Genomic DNA, 15,210 nt, shown 5'->3' with positions numbered 1-15,210 from the left:
TGGCTTCAAATATTTTCTTAAAATAAAAAGAGAGTTCATAAATATTTGAGATACGTATATTTTCGAAAGAGCATAGATGAAATTATATAGACCTGATGAAAATAATAAAAATCCACAAGTGACTTCTGTGTATGGGTGTTTCATCCCTTTATCTCTGAGTTGAATCAAATGCACTAATTTAACGTATTTTATATCTACTTCATAACACTTCACGTACAAGAGCTCAACAATTTCATGTTTGTGGTTTTCTTTTTGTTTTGTTTTAAGTTGGACTAATATAGTCCAACTACCTTCCTGGACAAGGAGGTAGGAAGGACACTGGCAATTTTCAGAAATTTCAAGTTTGCAGACACAAGGAAAACGACACCCCTCCTGACGACTCATTCTAATTGCTGCATACATCACATGTATTGGGTAATCACAAAACTCTCCATTTCTTACATCTGATTGGAGATACAGGTTGTCAAAGAATCACTGGAGTGAGGATACTTGAAGAAGTCAGGGAGTGAGCCACAGAGTTAGAACATGGCAGTTAGAGAGTTAGATCCTTGAACTTGAGATCACGGAGGTGGTGCAATCGTTGCAGAGGACAAGATGCAGTGCAGTGGTTCTGAAAGTGGCTCTCAGATCGGCAGCGTCAGCATCACTCTGAACTTATCAGAAATGTGAATTCTCTGGCCCCACTCCAGTCAGAACTCTGGGGGTGGGACCCAGCAATCTGTATTTTTAAAAGTCCTGGAGGTGACTCTGATGCATGCCAAACTTTGAGAGCTATAAGCCTGTGGTATGTCTCGGGTAGGGGCCAGATAGGAGGAGAGAACAGATCACTGAAGGAGGAGAAGCCAAGGAACTGACCAGGATAGTGGGGAAAATATCTCCATAGAGATGTTAATAATCAAGAATTATGACCAGAGCAGTTCTGAGGAAAGAGAGAGCCAACAAAGAGCTAAAATCTTCAAGAATTTTGGAAGCATGACCTAGGGGTTTGTAGGTAATTGTTACAAGGGAGGGTAGCTGGTAATATACTTAGATGGTCCAAACTTCAAATCAAATAGCACATGGAAAGGCCGTGTGGCCTGAAACAACAAGAGACTGATTTTAAAAAAGGTAAACATAACCAGTGAGAGGTGAAGAGTGGTGGGAAATAAGGTAGAGAGTTGGGAAAGGAATAAGATTCTTATCCTAAGACCAAATGAAAATTTTAAAGTGGCCAGAATAATTTTAAGGTGGCCAAAAGTGACAGGATCAGCTTTACCTTTTTCATAGGTTCTTCTGGCAACGTAGTGGAGACGGAGATTAATGGCCAGACTCTAAAGGTGTTCAGGATTGTAAGACTCTGGTTGATTAGAGATAGACTGAAATAATTAGAAATGTCAAGGATAATTCCAAGTTTCTGGTTTACACAACTGGTGCCGTTTTGCCAAGATAGAGAAGTGGAGAGTAGCATCAGTAAGCTAGGAGAAAACTCGAAGACTTCTGATAAGAATTATCTTATTACAATCTTATAACTTTGTAACATGAAAAATGGTAAGTGCTATTCTTCAGCTATAATTATCTTATGTTAATGATGGCAGATTCTGAAGACAGAACGCTAAGGTTCAAATCCCAGCTCCCACCCTTTGTAGCTGTCCACTATTGGGCAAGTAGGTAACTATCTCGTCAGTAAATCAAAATAGTAAGAATCACTTCATACATGAGAATAAAAGGTCCTTACTCTCCAAGGAAAAGACTAGTTTTTCTGCAGCTATTGTCACAAAGAACTGGTTTTAAACCCATACGAGTCCGTCAGTGGTAATTTTGCACAAGTACACAAACTTCTAAAAGCCAGATAATCAGTGAGAGTCCATCTTTCAAAAAGTCAGTCAGTAAATTCCAGTAATGATACAGAAAAAGGGCAGGCAAGTCCCTAAAGCCTCTGCTTTGGAAAGTCAGTCAATCCCAGAATTCCACTTAACATACTCGTTTCCTATTCCAGCCCTCTGCCTCCCCCTAAAAAGAAATCACTGTTATCCACTACCCTGAACTTTCTTTACATTTATTTCCTTTGGGGGGGGGAATATACATATATATATATATATATATATATATATATATATATATATATATAAAATATATATTTTTATACTGATATGTATATAGCAGTATAAACAAAAATAAGTTTAGCATTGCTTGTTTTTGAGAAAAATGCAAAACTATTGTAAATAATATCATACTATAAATAATCTAATTATTCAGTGTTTTGATATCCATCTCAAGGTTAGTGTATATAGTCCCAACTCACTCATTTTCTCAGCCAAATGTCAATATTAATTTTGGTTTCTTTATAGGTGATCTGTCTTTGCTCTCTAGATGCTTCTGAGAACATCTCTGTATGTTTTGTAGTTGCAATTTCACTACAATGTGTGTAGGTATGGATATCTTGTTTGTACTTCCTATATCTATGAATTTACAACATGAATCAGTTTTAGAAAATTCTCAGGCACTATCTCTTCAAATGCTCTATCTCCTCCATTTGCTTCTTTTCTGGGACACTGATTAAACATATAACAAATTTTTCAATTTATCTTCTGTATCTCTTAACTTCTTTCTCATATCTTTTATCTCCTGTCTCACTGTACTGAATTGGGGGTAGTATTTTGAAATCTATCTTCCTCAAACTTCAGTCGTGCCTATGATGCTGTTTTATCCACCCATTAGTTGTTTATTCCATCATTTTTTATAATAAAATTTTATTGGGGTGATTTTTAAAATTTTTTGTGATTTATTGTAAAAATTTCCTAATCATTTCTGTCACTTGCTGCATGCTCCTATTTTAAATAATTGCCTTGTATTCCCTTAAAGATTCATAAATATTAATTTTCACATTATTCTATATGTGATTATTCTAATACCTGAAAATCGCAAGTGATGAAGCCTGTTTTCTTTTCTTGCTGATAGCTCTAATAATGGCTGGCTTTCTTGTGTATTTTTCTCATCTTTGATTGCAGGATCATTTTTTTTTTTTTATCTTCACCTGTGGAACTCCTGTAGTCCCCAACAGAGCATGTTTTCATCTAAAGAGGAGCTGTGGTGCTTTTGCTGGAAGCCAAGGAAGGCCACCAACCTAGGGCCCCCTAGACTCCCTTCCAGGTCCTAATGCCATTCAGCAGTCAGGTTCAGCTTCCTCGTCATCTGGTTTGCAACTGGCTTACTCAAGGCTGACCCTCAGACACGGAGCTTTGTATTTGCACCAGCACGATTTGGTCTTTCTCACTTGCTCTTTACTCAGTACTTCTCACTTGGGTTTCAGTTTAAGGTTTGTTTCTGTTTTCTTTGGGGACAGTGGTTGGGTACATGGCGGTCTGAGGATTTCCCTAACTTGCTCCAAGCCTAGCAATGCATCCACACCTAGGTTTATCCACGGTCTAGGTGCTTTCTAGCACATGGGCCTTTTGAGGTAGCCTACCAAGTGAAAGTATGAAATAACTATTTTTAATTTATTATTGTAAGAATTCAATTGATGTAATTAGTATCACATAAAACTGTTCACTAACCTATGACATGTTGCAGATGTCACCCAATGACATTCCTCCCAGCTGATCACTTACTTCTCTGAATCCTGGTGGATTCAATGTCTACAGCATCCAGTTTAAACCTTAATTACATGCGACAGTTTATCACTCTCAATCTGCTTTGCGTAAGTACATGCTGTCACTAGGTTTTCCAAGGACAGAAAGCATTGTCTTTACTTGTCTTCTATTCTCCCAAGACCCCAAGGACAAAAGGCCATTGACCAAAATATAATTGTTGGTAATTTCACTGTGTAAAAAAAGTTCACACAATTGAATCGAAAATAGAATTCTTGAAAACAAGCCCAAAAGAGATACAATTATAGATCTTCTCTTTTCCAAAACAATTCATCCATTTATCACAAGTAAAAATCAATGATGAGAAATATAAATACTTAACACCCTTCTTAAAACTACAATTTAAGCTTTTTTGCAAAACTTCCAGGAGGAAGTGGGAAAGAAAGGCTATCATCACTACCATGAAGGAAGACGAAACTCTCAATTTTGCATATAATAATTTGTATTTGTTTCTGTCTGAATCTCCCTTTCTATCACATTCTTGAACGAGAGATGGGTAACAGAAATACATTTCCTCCTCCAGGTTTTGAAACCGGGACCGACCTAATGATACAAGCACAATCCCTCCCTGAATAAAATTATGAAGAGTCTAGCTACTCAGGACCAATTTGTAATCAGACCATCAGCCATACTGTACGAAAATGTCAATCCTCGTGCAGCCTTGATGAGCTAAGATTGAACACACGGGCCAGTTTATTATATTATCTCAACTGCCCTCTTTTAAAGCTGGCAGGCCCAATTTGAGTAGCAAAAGGATTTCAGTCTGAGTGATTGTGCATCTGAAAAAGAACCACCCAGACTGAAAATGTTTTTCATTTCTGTATTTTTTTGTCTGAACAGAAACACACAGAGAGCATCCAATATAAATATGTTCTCAAAATCAAGTGGTCCTAGATATGTATATTTCTCCTCACTATGATGTATAAAAATAAAACTCTTGCTAGAGTTCAGAGATACTATTGTTGCTAAAAATACTCATTCTATAAAAATTTATTAACACATTTCAAGCATTTTGATACAGTCTTGCAGTATTTCCCTCTTTGAGCTAGTGGAGGTAGGCTGGGACAATCACACTGAAAGCTTCATTCAGGTAGCGTGGGGAAGACAGAATTGGCCAGCTTTAATTCTCAGTGCTGTGTCGTGTCTTTCTACTTCCATCAAAACAACTGATTTTCAAACTACAACAATCTCTACCTTTGAGTACGAAGTAAAATTCCCTCTTACTTGGGCTGGTATGGAATCTCCCAGCTGATAACTTCAACTTCCTTCTTGAAGAAATATCACACAGTTCTGTGCACACCCATCATGGCGAAGCTGCTTCAGTCTCTCCCATCACTTTTACACTAGTTAAACTCGTCCATTCACTTCCTAATTCCCTCATGTGTGCAAGTGTGTGCTCATGAACAACTGTAGAACTGAGGCTAGTCCCACAATTAGACTGAAGCTGGCCGTTCAGGGGAAACAACTGAACAACTGTTTACTGGGTACATGTCTATGCTTCCTTCCAATACACCAGGATTTCATGCAAGAGAGTATCACTGAAAAATCCTGAACTCTGTAAAGGAAAATCTATTTTCTTGGAATTTAGAAATAGCCCTACAGCCGTCTTTGAATGTTCTACAGAACCCTAGCTGAACCAGCTGAGATGAAACATTTTATTTTTATTACACGAGTATACACTGGCCTTTGAGCAGCTCTTTCCTAGGAAGCAACATGTGCTGTTGCATTCCTGTACTGCAACCACCACTTCTTTGCTGGTTCTCAAAGGTGCAGCTCCCTGTCCCACCGGACGGTCTTTGCACTCCTTTGCCATCTGTATGGAATGATCTTTTGGCAGATACCTCCTTGACAGCATAAAGTCTCAATAACACACAAGTGTTTACCATTCTCAACCTATTTGCGGTAAGTATATGCTATCTCCATATTCTTCAACAACAGGAAGCATTGTTGTTACTTGCCTCTTGTTTTCCCAGGATCTCAAAGACAAAAGGTCCTTGACAAATAATTGTGGGCAGTTTCACAGTATGAGGAAAGCTCATTTAATAATAAACACTGAACATGGACAAATTCAACTAAATTCAGTGACGCCTTCCTGGGCTCCACTTTTCCCCTTCCCTTCCCTTCCCTTCCTTTCCCTCTCCCTCTCTCTCTCTCTCACACACACACACACAAGGGTTATTTCCCCAGTTTACGTTCTTAATCACTACATTTGTCTGCAGCTTAATAAACCCCAGCACGTCCACATAATGGCACATTATGCAGCTCAGAAAAATAAAGAGGCAACTCGATATAAACATATGCTACCGATCCCTAAGACGTGCCATTCAAATGTTAAAAAACAAAGCCTATCACATGCTGCCATTTGTGTGGAAGAGGAGAAACCGTGTGCTTCTTGGCATGGAAAACGCACAAGACTTAGCAACACGGTTGTACTAAGAAAGGGGAGCTGCAGACTCGGGATCAGGGAAGGAGAATGGTTGTCTTTTACCAATCTGTACTGGTTAGCTTCTGACCACTCACAGGTGGTGTCAGAGACATTGAAATCTGCCACTTGAAACCAATGTTGCGCCCAGTCACAGTAGTTGTTCGAGTTTCCTGGGTTCCTTGTACACCAGGTATGGCAAAAGCAGGCTCCCTTTGGTGCTTGTGTTGGTGCCTTAAACAACCCAGGGTAATGCCCTCAGGGTTGCAAACGGGGAAGTGGTCCAGAGAGAAAATATCAGAGCATATCATCCACGGCAAGGGTACACATGTTTTTTGACACTTGTTTCAATTACATGTATGAATATGTTGTGTCTGTACGTGCAAATGTGCACGGTGGGTAATAGAATGCAGCAGGAAATATCAGTAAATAATCCAGGGGAAGTATTATTTTTTAAAAGTCTTTGTGTCACATGTTGTGTGCACATTGTGTACCATTGTGTGCACATATGTACTAGATAAGGATATAAAATATGTTCCTTAATGTACTCCATAGTGATTTGAAAGCCACAGGACAAGACTTTCTCTCAGTTCCTTTCAAGCGTGGAGTTTTGTAAGTCAATGGGAGACAGTATTACCTACTGAAGTTTGAAAATAAGAAAAGTCTGCATTTAAAGCCCTGCTCTGCCACACACAGCAGTGACAATTTGACACACATGAACTCTCCAAGACTCGGTTTTTCTAAAAATCCTACGTGGAGACTTGGATGTCTGGGAATAGGGAAAAGGAAAGGGATGTCACCTTTCCTTCTGACCTTCTACATCGCTTCTCAGTATTTCCCTCCGAAGGCAATCGCCTTCTCCACCCCCCACAATTCTGGTTTTATCCTGCCCCCCCCCTTTCAGCAAATTTGTCATCTCTCAGTAATGTCATAATTCCCCAGGCCGTAACTACAACATTGGGTTACTGGGAGTAAGAGCTGAGAAAATACAAGTAAGGAACTCAGAACCATGTTGGCACATAGTAAAACCTTCATAAACGGCAATGTTAACAGTGGAAGTCACAGGGGGTAGCGTGGTGGTGGTATCACGGAGTGAGTATTCACCCTTGACGCCTGTCAGAACACCTCCACGAAGTGAGAAGTACGGGCTGAGATGTTAGGTGCAGACAGCTAGAGTAGCTAAACGATATTCTCCTCCGGAAGTTTTGCGTTTTAAGAGAGGACCATAGAAAACCCCCAAATTATTTGAAGCCCCAAGGAATTACTCTTTGATGGAGGAGTTTTAGGCACCCGGACAAACTAGGGAAGGGAGCAATTTGTTCTGGTGATATGGGTAAAAAGAGAGGTGTCTCTCCCCTGCACCCAGTCCTTAAATACCAAATGAAAAATAGCACCAATAATCTCATACTAATTATGGTGTCTTCTTATCTGTGTTTTCTTTCCTTGAATAATCACAGTCTTGTTACCTTGGGTTGCTTTGGCATGCCTTTTCCAAGGCAGGGAAGGTGCTGTGTTGAGATATTTCTGCTGCCTCCTTAGCTGTGGTTACAATGTTTCTAAAGGATCATCCATAGTACATTTTACCAATGATCCATGTCTCACTGTCCCCATTATGTTGACACCATGTGATTTAAAAATCCATGTGTTAACAACATTAGAGTACTCTGCACACATTTCTGTGCCTGAAGATGCATTTCGGCTGGTCCATTGAGTCAGACTCCAAGGCATCCCAGAGGCAGAGAAAAGGGACCAAGGTAGATTGTGTTCCATCTGAAAAAGCATTAAGAAGAAAGGGGAGCATGATCTGAGCCACTGCTTTGCCAACGATCCTGTGCCAGCGGCTTGGCAGTGAACTTCCATACGTCTCTAAATGTCCTTGAAAGAACATCAAAGGGAAATCCCCGTCAAAAAAGCCACACTTCCTCATTTGAAAAGTAGACTGGGAATTTCAGAAACCCGTCAGTCCGTGCCAACATGGCTCTGCCACGATGCTCTCCCACAGACTTCTCTGACACTCGGGTTTGCCCTACCAGCAAATCATTTCAGTCTTGCTTTCCTACTTTTCAGCATGAGCCTTGTCTTGGAACTGTACGGAGTCCAGACTGTATATATGCAGAAGACTTGCAAGCATGCCTTCTAAGTCACAAGTAGCTCATCACCCACCTGTTAATCACTCTCAGCTGTGCATTCAGAGTCCTGGGCTAGCAGCCAGAAACCTCTGGCTGTCACACTGGCTCTGGCACTAACCTGCTGGGTGACCTCAAGCAAGTTCCTTTCCTTCTCTGAGCCTCAATTGACTCATCTCTCATACTAGCTGGTAGAACCAGGTTATCTCTAACCTTGGTTCTAACTCCAGAAGCCTACTAATTTTTAAAACTTTCGAGTTGAGAAACAAAACATGTCTTTCTGAGCAACTAATTAAATGTACAGATAAAATCATATTAACTCATAAATCAGAATGTCCCTCCTAATTACATCTTAAGCAACATCACAGTGGAACTTGTCCAAAGCTACCAACGTAGTTAATCAACAACTACTGATACCATTACACTCCTCTTCCATCAGAAGAACTGCTGCCTCTGGAGACACATGACACCACAGGGTTTTCAATTCCCATGTTTGGATGTTTTTTCTTTCAGAGTTTAAGGACAATAGCCACTTTTTCTTAGCCACCTAGAATTAGCTCAGTTTTAACAGGTCATTCAGAAGTATCTTCTGCGTTTTTCTGTATTTCGCACCCTGTCCTGGGTGCTGCAGAAACAACTTCAAGTGAGCCCAGTTCCTGATCACAAGAAGCTTTTACATACAGACTGACTGGCGGATGTAGCACAGTAAATGCACACGAATACTGTGGTTTAAGTGGGGGAACACATAGAAAGACACCTAACCTGGCCCTTGAGAGGTCAAGAAAGCTTTTCCCAAAGAAGCGATGCCTGCGCTTAGACCTGAAAAACAGGTGGGAGCTAACCGAGCAAACGCAGCAGGAGAGGACCCATGGAAACGCCTCCCAATTGCTGGAGACAAAAGCAAGTATGTGGAGGTGATTTAACCAAAATTGTCCCCCCAAGTTCGAAAGATCCCCACCTAGAAGAGTTGTATTTGACACGCTAGTAATGGGTTCCATTAAAATACAAATCAGAATATATTTCATATTCAATATTCTGTCTCGACGTGCAAGGAAGGGACCGTGACTCATGCCAACGCCACAGTAAGAACGGGGGGAGTTGGAAAGGACAGGTCTGAATTTCAAGTCTCAGTCTGTTACTTAGGATCTGGGTGGCCTGGGCCAGTTGCTTAACCTCCTAACTTCCGTGATGTCAGTTTTATCCTGTGTTCATGGAGCCTGGCACATGACAAGTGTTTCACAAATACCGGTGACCAGCTGAGTCCTTCCCACCTGCCAGTGGCTGCTCAGTATTTCAATCACTGGCCAGGACTGAATCATGACAGCAGGCACAGAAGGGGCATCCTGCTATTACCTTCAATGTCCAGGTGAAGAAACGGTCTTGGGCACATTCAATAACCAGACCACGGTTACAATAGTAGCAAGGTGGAGGCAGGTTTTGATCCCTACCTGTCTGCATTCAGAGCCCAAGTTTTAACCCCTTCTCCACTGCCAGCCAGGCCAGAAAAGTAGGTTTGCCCCACTGAAATGGCAAAAAATTCCCAGCGTATTAAAGATGCAGACACGGTAAATGTAGTAAGTTATTCCTTGGTTTGCGACCTATTCACACACAGATGGCTGTCTTTCTTTTTAAATACATGTTATCACAGTTGCTTATCAAAGTTACCTAAGGCTCAAATATCGTCTCTGAATAAGAGGTCAGGGTTAAAAGCAACAAATTCAGAAAATAAATTTGGATCTGAAAAGGGAAAGATGACAAAACAGTTTGCTGGACACGACGTCTGGCACCTTTGGCCACTGTTCAATAAAATAGAAGGGAAAAGATGTTGAGGACACGGAGAAAACAATGTAAGTGGGCCAGAAGAGACAGTGTGTGTGATGGCTCTTTCTACCTGCAGAAGAAGACACTGACATATTCTGAGAGAGTCAAAAGCATTATAATGAAGGGGTCTTTCTTACATCACCGCTACATCTAAATTAGGACATGGCGCTTGACACTTTTGACACAGCGGCACGTTGGTCTGGCTCCTGTGTCACTTTGTGTCAAGTATTAGTACAAATACTGACACTGATGCATTGAGGAAGCATCTTAAATGCTTTCTGACTTGGCACAGGAAACACCGAGGACAGCAAACATCGGTGTGATTACTACCCCTCTCAAAGAGCTTTCCAAGTTGCCTCTACACCCACTGGCTTCCTTGCCCATGCTACATCAGTGTGGGCTGCAGCATGCAGAGCGCATACTACTTTGGGGGTGTTTATTTTGCTGGAAGCAGAAAGGGCTTGCAGTTCTCTCGAAGCTGCCTGAAAGGGATCCGCAGTATCAGATGCCAGGAGCCACAGAATAACTGGGGAAAGTGGTAATGTGTAGATGCAGACTTGGGGTAGGGACTGAAAATACAAATTCCTGGGCTCTTTGGCCAGGATTCAGAAAGCCTCTAGTGGGGTCCAGGAACTCGTGTTTTGACTAAGATGTTCATGTGACCTTGATGGATCAGCCAGGTGTCATAATCACTAGTACATGGAGAGAAGGCTAGACTGAGACTCACGATAGTGGGTCACTGGTCCCAGATCTGGCACCTACTAGTTCTAGAATCTCTGGCAAGTACTTGTTCTCAGTTCCTTCAGCCACTTCTCATTTTCCTCAATTGATAAAGTGGGGGCGAGATAGTGCTTGGGGAAGATCTCCATGGATCTTTGACTCCTTCGGTCTAGAATAGTTTGTTAGGATTAGCAGCCAGCATGCTACCATGTGTCCCCGAAAATAAGACCTAGCTGGACCATCAGCTCTAATGCATCTTTTGGAGCAAAAATTAATATAAGACCCGGTCTTATTTTACTATAAGACCCGGTCTTATATACTATTCTATACTATACTATAATATAATATATAATATAATGCCCCGTCTTAAATTAATTTTTGCTCCAAAAGACGCATTAGAGCTGATTGTCCAGCTAGGTCTTATTTTCGGGGAAACATGGTATATAATTAGGACCTGAGACCCTGGAGTCAACCAAACCTGGCTTCGAATTTCAGTACTGCTGCTTTCCAGCTGTTGGGCCATGGACAACTAATACAATTTCTCTGTGACAAGTATCATCATTTCTCTGTCTCAGTTTCCTAAAGTATAAAATGCAGATGATAATAATAGTGCTTATAGCACAGTTTGTTTTGTTTTGTGCATGTGTGCGTGTACTTGTTTATGTGTGCCTGCATGTGTGTGTGCATATGTGTGTGCACGTGTGCGCGTGTGTGTATGTATGAATGCATGTGTGTGCATGTGCACTGTGTGCGTGTGTGTGCATGCTGTTTGTATGTGCATGTGTGTGCACGTGTGCGTGCATGCATGTGTGTGTGTGTGCTGTTTGTGTGCGTGTGTATGTATGTGTGTGCCTGTGCGTGTGTGTGAGAAACAGGCCCAGGAATAAAAATGCCCAGGACAGAGCCCTGCCGAGTGCTCAATACCTGTTAGCTGTGGACACCCCTGACAAGGGCAACCAGAAGAGCTGTGTGCTGTCCCCTGAAGCTACTGTGATTAATGAGGTCCGTGGAAAGGTAACCCTGGCTGAGCAATCCTTGGGCTCGTCCTTTTATCAAGAGACATTCACAAGAAATGAGCTTTTCTGGGGAGGATGGGGCACCAGGCGAGGTGTTAAACTACATCCCTTAGGAGGAAATCCGGGAACAAATTAGAGAACGGTGCTATATCCATGTCTATTCCACGTTTATCCAAGTGTGGTTCAGGGATGTCCTGCTTTACGATCTACTGGGACGCTCATGAAGCAGCCCATGCCTGCTCCTAGTGGACCAGACTCCCAGGGGAGTAGGTCCAGTAACTTGCTTTTCTCAGAAGCTACCCAGGAGATACTTCCATAAACATGGGTTAGAGAATCACTGACAAATGAAGTGAATGAAAGCCCCTCCCCAGAATTCTCCAGTCCTACGTTTGCCCAGAAGAAAACAGAGATGGCAGAGGAACTTGTGCATCTGTATATTTACCAAGAATCTCAACTTCTTACATTCGTGCCATCTCCACTGCAGCTGGGTTCCAAGCGGGTGCCCAATTCCTACATAATTCACGACTCCCCAGAGGAACAAAAACTAACCAAGGGCTGGCTACTTACGGGTGTGGATTATGTCAACTTCCTCAGAAGGGCAGTGTGGTTTATAAAAATTAAATACAAAACCTAAGTGTCACTCAGCGTCCTCTGCCTCCTCTGTTCTCCCATCCTGTTTCTCCCCCCCACTGACTTCTCAGTCCTTGGCCCTATTCCTTCCCCTTTACCCTTTCTTCTCTCACACTCTTCTTCAGATTTTTTTTCCCTCCCTCCCACTTCTCCTGCCCATGTCTCTCTGCTCTTACTTATTCTTTACCCTCCACCCTATATCTTTCCTTCTCTCATTTGTCTCTTTCCCTCTCTCCTTTTGCCTCTGTGTATACCTGTGTGTCTCTGAGTGCCCTGTTGTTCTGACTCTGTCTGTGAGTCTGGTTGTTCTCTCTGTCTTTCTGGTTCTCATCCTGCCCTCCCTGCTTTTCCTCTTTGACTCTGTATGTCTGTCTATCTCTCAGTCTTTCTGTCTCTTGGTCATCCACAATACCTCACTGCCAATTCCTCCTCCTGCTGCTCCATTTCCTGGGTCCCCTCCCAACAAGGAGCCTCCGGGGAGCCTGCTTCTGGCTAGGCATGCGTGTGCCCCGTGCTAAACCAGCCAGTGCCCTCTACAAGTCAAGAGACTCACTCTACTTACATATTCTTGGTGATCTGCTGCCAGAGGACCCTGAGATGAAAGTCCCTCATGAGGAGGGAGTCTAAATTGGGGCTAAAAAGACGAAACAGCAAGTACCCAGTGGGAACAGCAGGCCAAACATGCGCTAGTACCCAGAGCCTCCCCTGGAGGCAAAAGCAGCCTTTGGGTGAAGCGCTAGCAGTACAGGGTTCTTTTGCATTTTGGAGTGTCCATCACTTCGTTTCCATAATACAGACAACTCCCTGCACCATAGGGAGGCAGTGTAGTGGCTGGCGGTGCCGAGGGGGTGTTGGGAAAGCTTTAGCATCTCAAAATCTCCATCAATCTTGTCAAAGGCAATAAAGCACCTTAAGAAATAAAGTCTAAGTAAAAACTGAGTGTCTTCTGTGCAGGCAACCTCCAGATAACTCCCCCCGACACACACACACACACACTCAGCTGCTCCTCCATCTTCCAACCCGACACCTACCTCTAAGTACCTCCTTTACAGAGATACCAGAGCTTCTGCCATGAGCAGGGATGCCTGTCCCCAAATCTACAGATGGGCAAACTGAGGGATGGAGGAGTTCTGCAGCAGACCTTGGAAGACGCTACTCTCGAGTGCCACCACGACCAGGGTCCAGAGTACTCTGCACACTCAAAATCACCAAAGAATGTTGGGTTCAGAAGAAACTTTTCAAAGCAGCCACACCCTCTCCCAATTTGAATCTCAGTGGGCAGGTACAGAACTTTGTCTTTCTCCGGTCTCTTTCTGGCCAGAGTTCTCAAACTGAACCTGTCCCCACACTCAAGTGCGCACACCAAGCGTACACACCCTTCCCCCACACACACACCCGCCCCTCCATCTGAGTCTCAGGATGAAGAATAAACTCAGGCCAGAGCTCCTGGAGCTCCAGCAACTCCTCCTCCCCTCGGTGGAGTACAGAGAGGCGAAAGGCTGAGGTTTGGCTCGCAGCCCAGGCCGGGGAGCTGCATACCCGCAGCCAGGGAGCCTGAAGCAGGCTGGGGCTTGCATCTGGGGGACAGCCAAGTCCTCACCGCCCCAGCTGAATGGCCCCTCAGTTGCCTGCAAGCTGAAACCTCAGTCCGACACACAATGAGGCCGCTGTTCTCCGACAGGAGGCATTTGGATGCCTCACACACTCACCAGGTCAGGCCTGAGAGCAGAGAGCGCATTTCCTAACTCATGTTCAGATGCGCCCCTAGACGCGGCAGCAGCAGCCTGGGCCTCGGGGAGGGAGTGGTGGCCAGCCACAGGAAGCCCAAGCAAGTCACCTGTTGGACTCTGTTTGCCCTAAATCATGCGCCCCCACACCCGCACCGCGGAGCTGGGCACCCGGGATACCCGCTCCATCAGCGGCAGCTAAATGTCCCTCGCGCCTTTTCCTATGGCTACTTTTCCTGCTCACAATCACACACGTACACACTTCCTTACTATTTCTGTAGTCACTTCTGTTTAATGAGGAGAGCGGAGCCTCCCCTAGGAGCCCTGGCTGCCCGTGAGCTCAGAGGGTGCCCGGGTGGCTGCGGATCTCCAAGCGCTCATACTGGGTGCCCGCTGAACGCGCCGGCGGCTTTCAGCCCCAAATGGCGTGTTTGTTGTTGGGGAACAGTCAGTGGTCTGCTCTAGGGGGCCCCTTTTCTCCTTGGGAAACAGAAGGGGTCTATCCTTGGTTTAGAATTAAAGGCATTCAGGGAGGCCCTGAAGGCAACTGGCTTGAGGGAACAAATGTTACATTTTGGTGCCAAATCCCGGGATAGGTTCAAGGAGACTCAACTTTCTCCCAGCCATCGCTGCAAGCTCCTAGCTGGGGGTAAAAGGCGCCTCCACTACGGGGCTACTCACCCTTGGGTATTGACGCCGCCCCCGAAGGGGGACCCCAGCAGACTGACACGCGCACGTGCGGGATCCGCGAAACGCCTTGGGTGTCTTGCTCCTCTCCCCTGCCACGCGGGGAAGGCTACGCGCTCCAAGCGGGGCAGCCGAGGGCAGTCGATCCCATGGGTGGCGAGTTGGCAGAGGACGCGCCGCCCGGCTGGGGGCGCATGGCTCCCAGAGCTGGCACAGGCTGCTGCGGGGAGAGGGGCTCCCAGGGAAGTTGGCGGCGGTGCTGGGGGCGGACTTCGGACTTCGTGCTCGCTCGGGCTCCAGCGGCCGGGTGCGCAGGGATAGGCAAGGGACTCGCCCGTGGAATGGGGGCCAGCGTGGGCCAAGCGGCTACGGGAAGCCTGGGCTGCCCGCCGCCTACAAGGAGCGCAGCGGCATCGCACTGCCTGGAACCCCCGG

The 15,210-nt window shown here is 44.5% G+C and overlaps 1 protein-coding gene across 1 annotated transcript in view; it reads right to left on the bottom strand.

The window, feature by feature from the left end:
- The window catches only part of SGCD (sarcoglycan delta), an 832,261-nt gene extending 817,449 nt beyond the window's left edge, over window positions 1–14,812 (bottom strand). The window contains exon 1 of the mRNA XM_033096288.1: window positions 14,770–14,812. The gene's annotated coding sequence lies outside the window, so the exon portion shown is untranslated. The remainder of the gene's footprint in view (window positions 1–14,769) is intronic.
- Window positions 14,813–15,210: the final 398 nt, after the last annotated feature.

This window comes from Rhinolophus ferrumequinum, chromosome 24 (genome assembly GCF_004115265.2).
Source record: "Rhinolophus ferrumequinum isolate MPI-CBG mRhiFer1 chromosome 24, mRhiFer1_v1.p, whole genome shotgun sequence".
In the NCBI taxonomy this organism is placed as follows: Eukaryota; Metazoa; Chordata; class Mammalia; order Chiroptera; family Rhinolophidae; genus Rhinolophus; species Rhinolophus ferrumequinum.
Note: the sequence above shows the minus strand (reverse complement) of the source record. Positions and strands in the feature narration are given on the sequence as shown.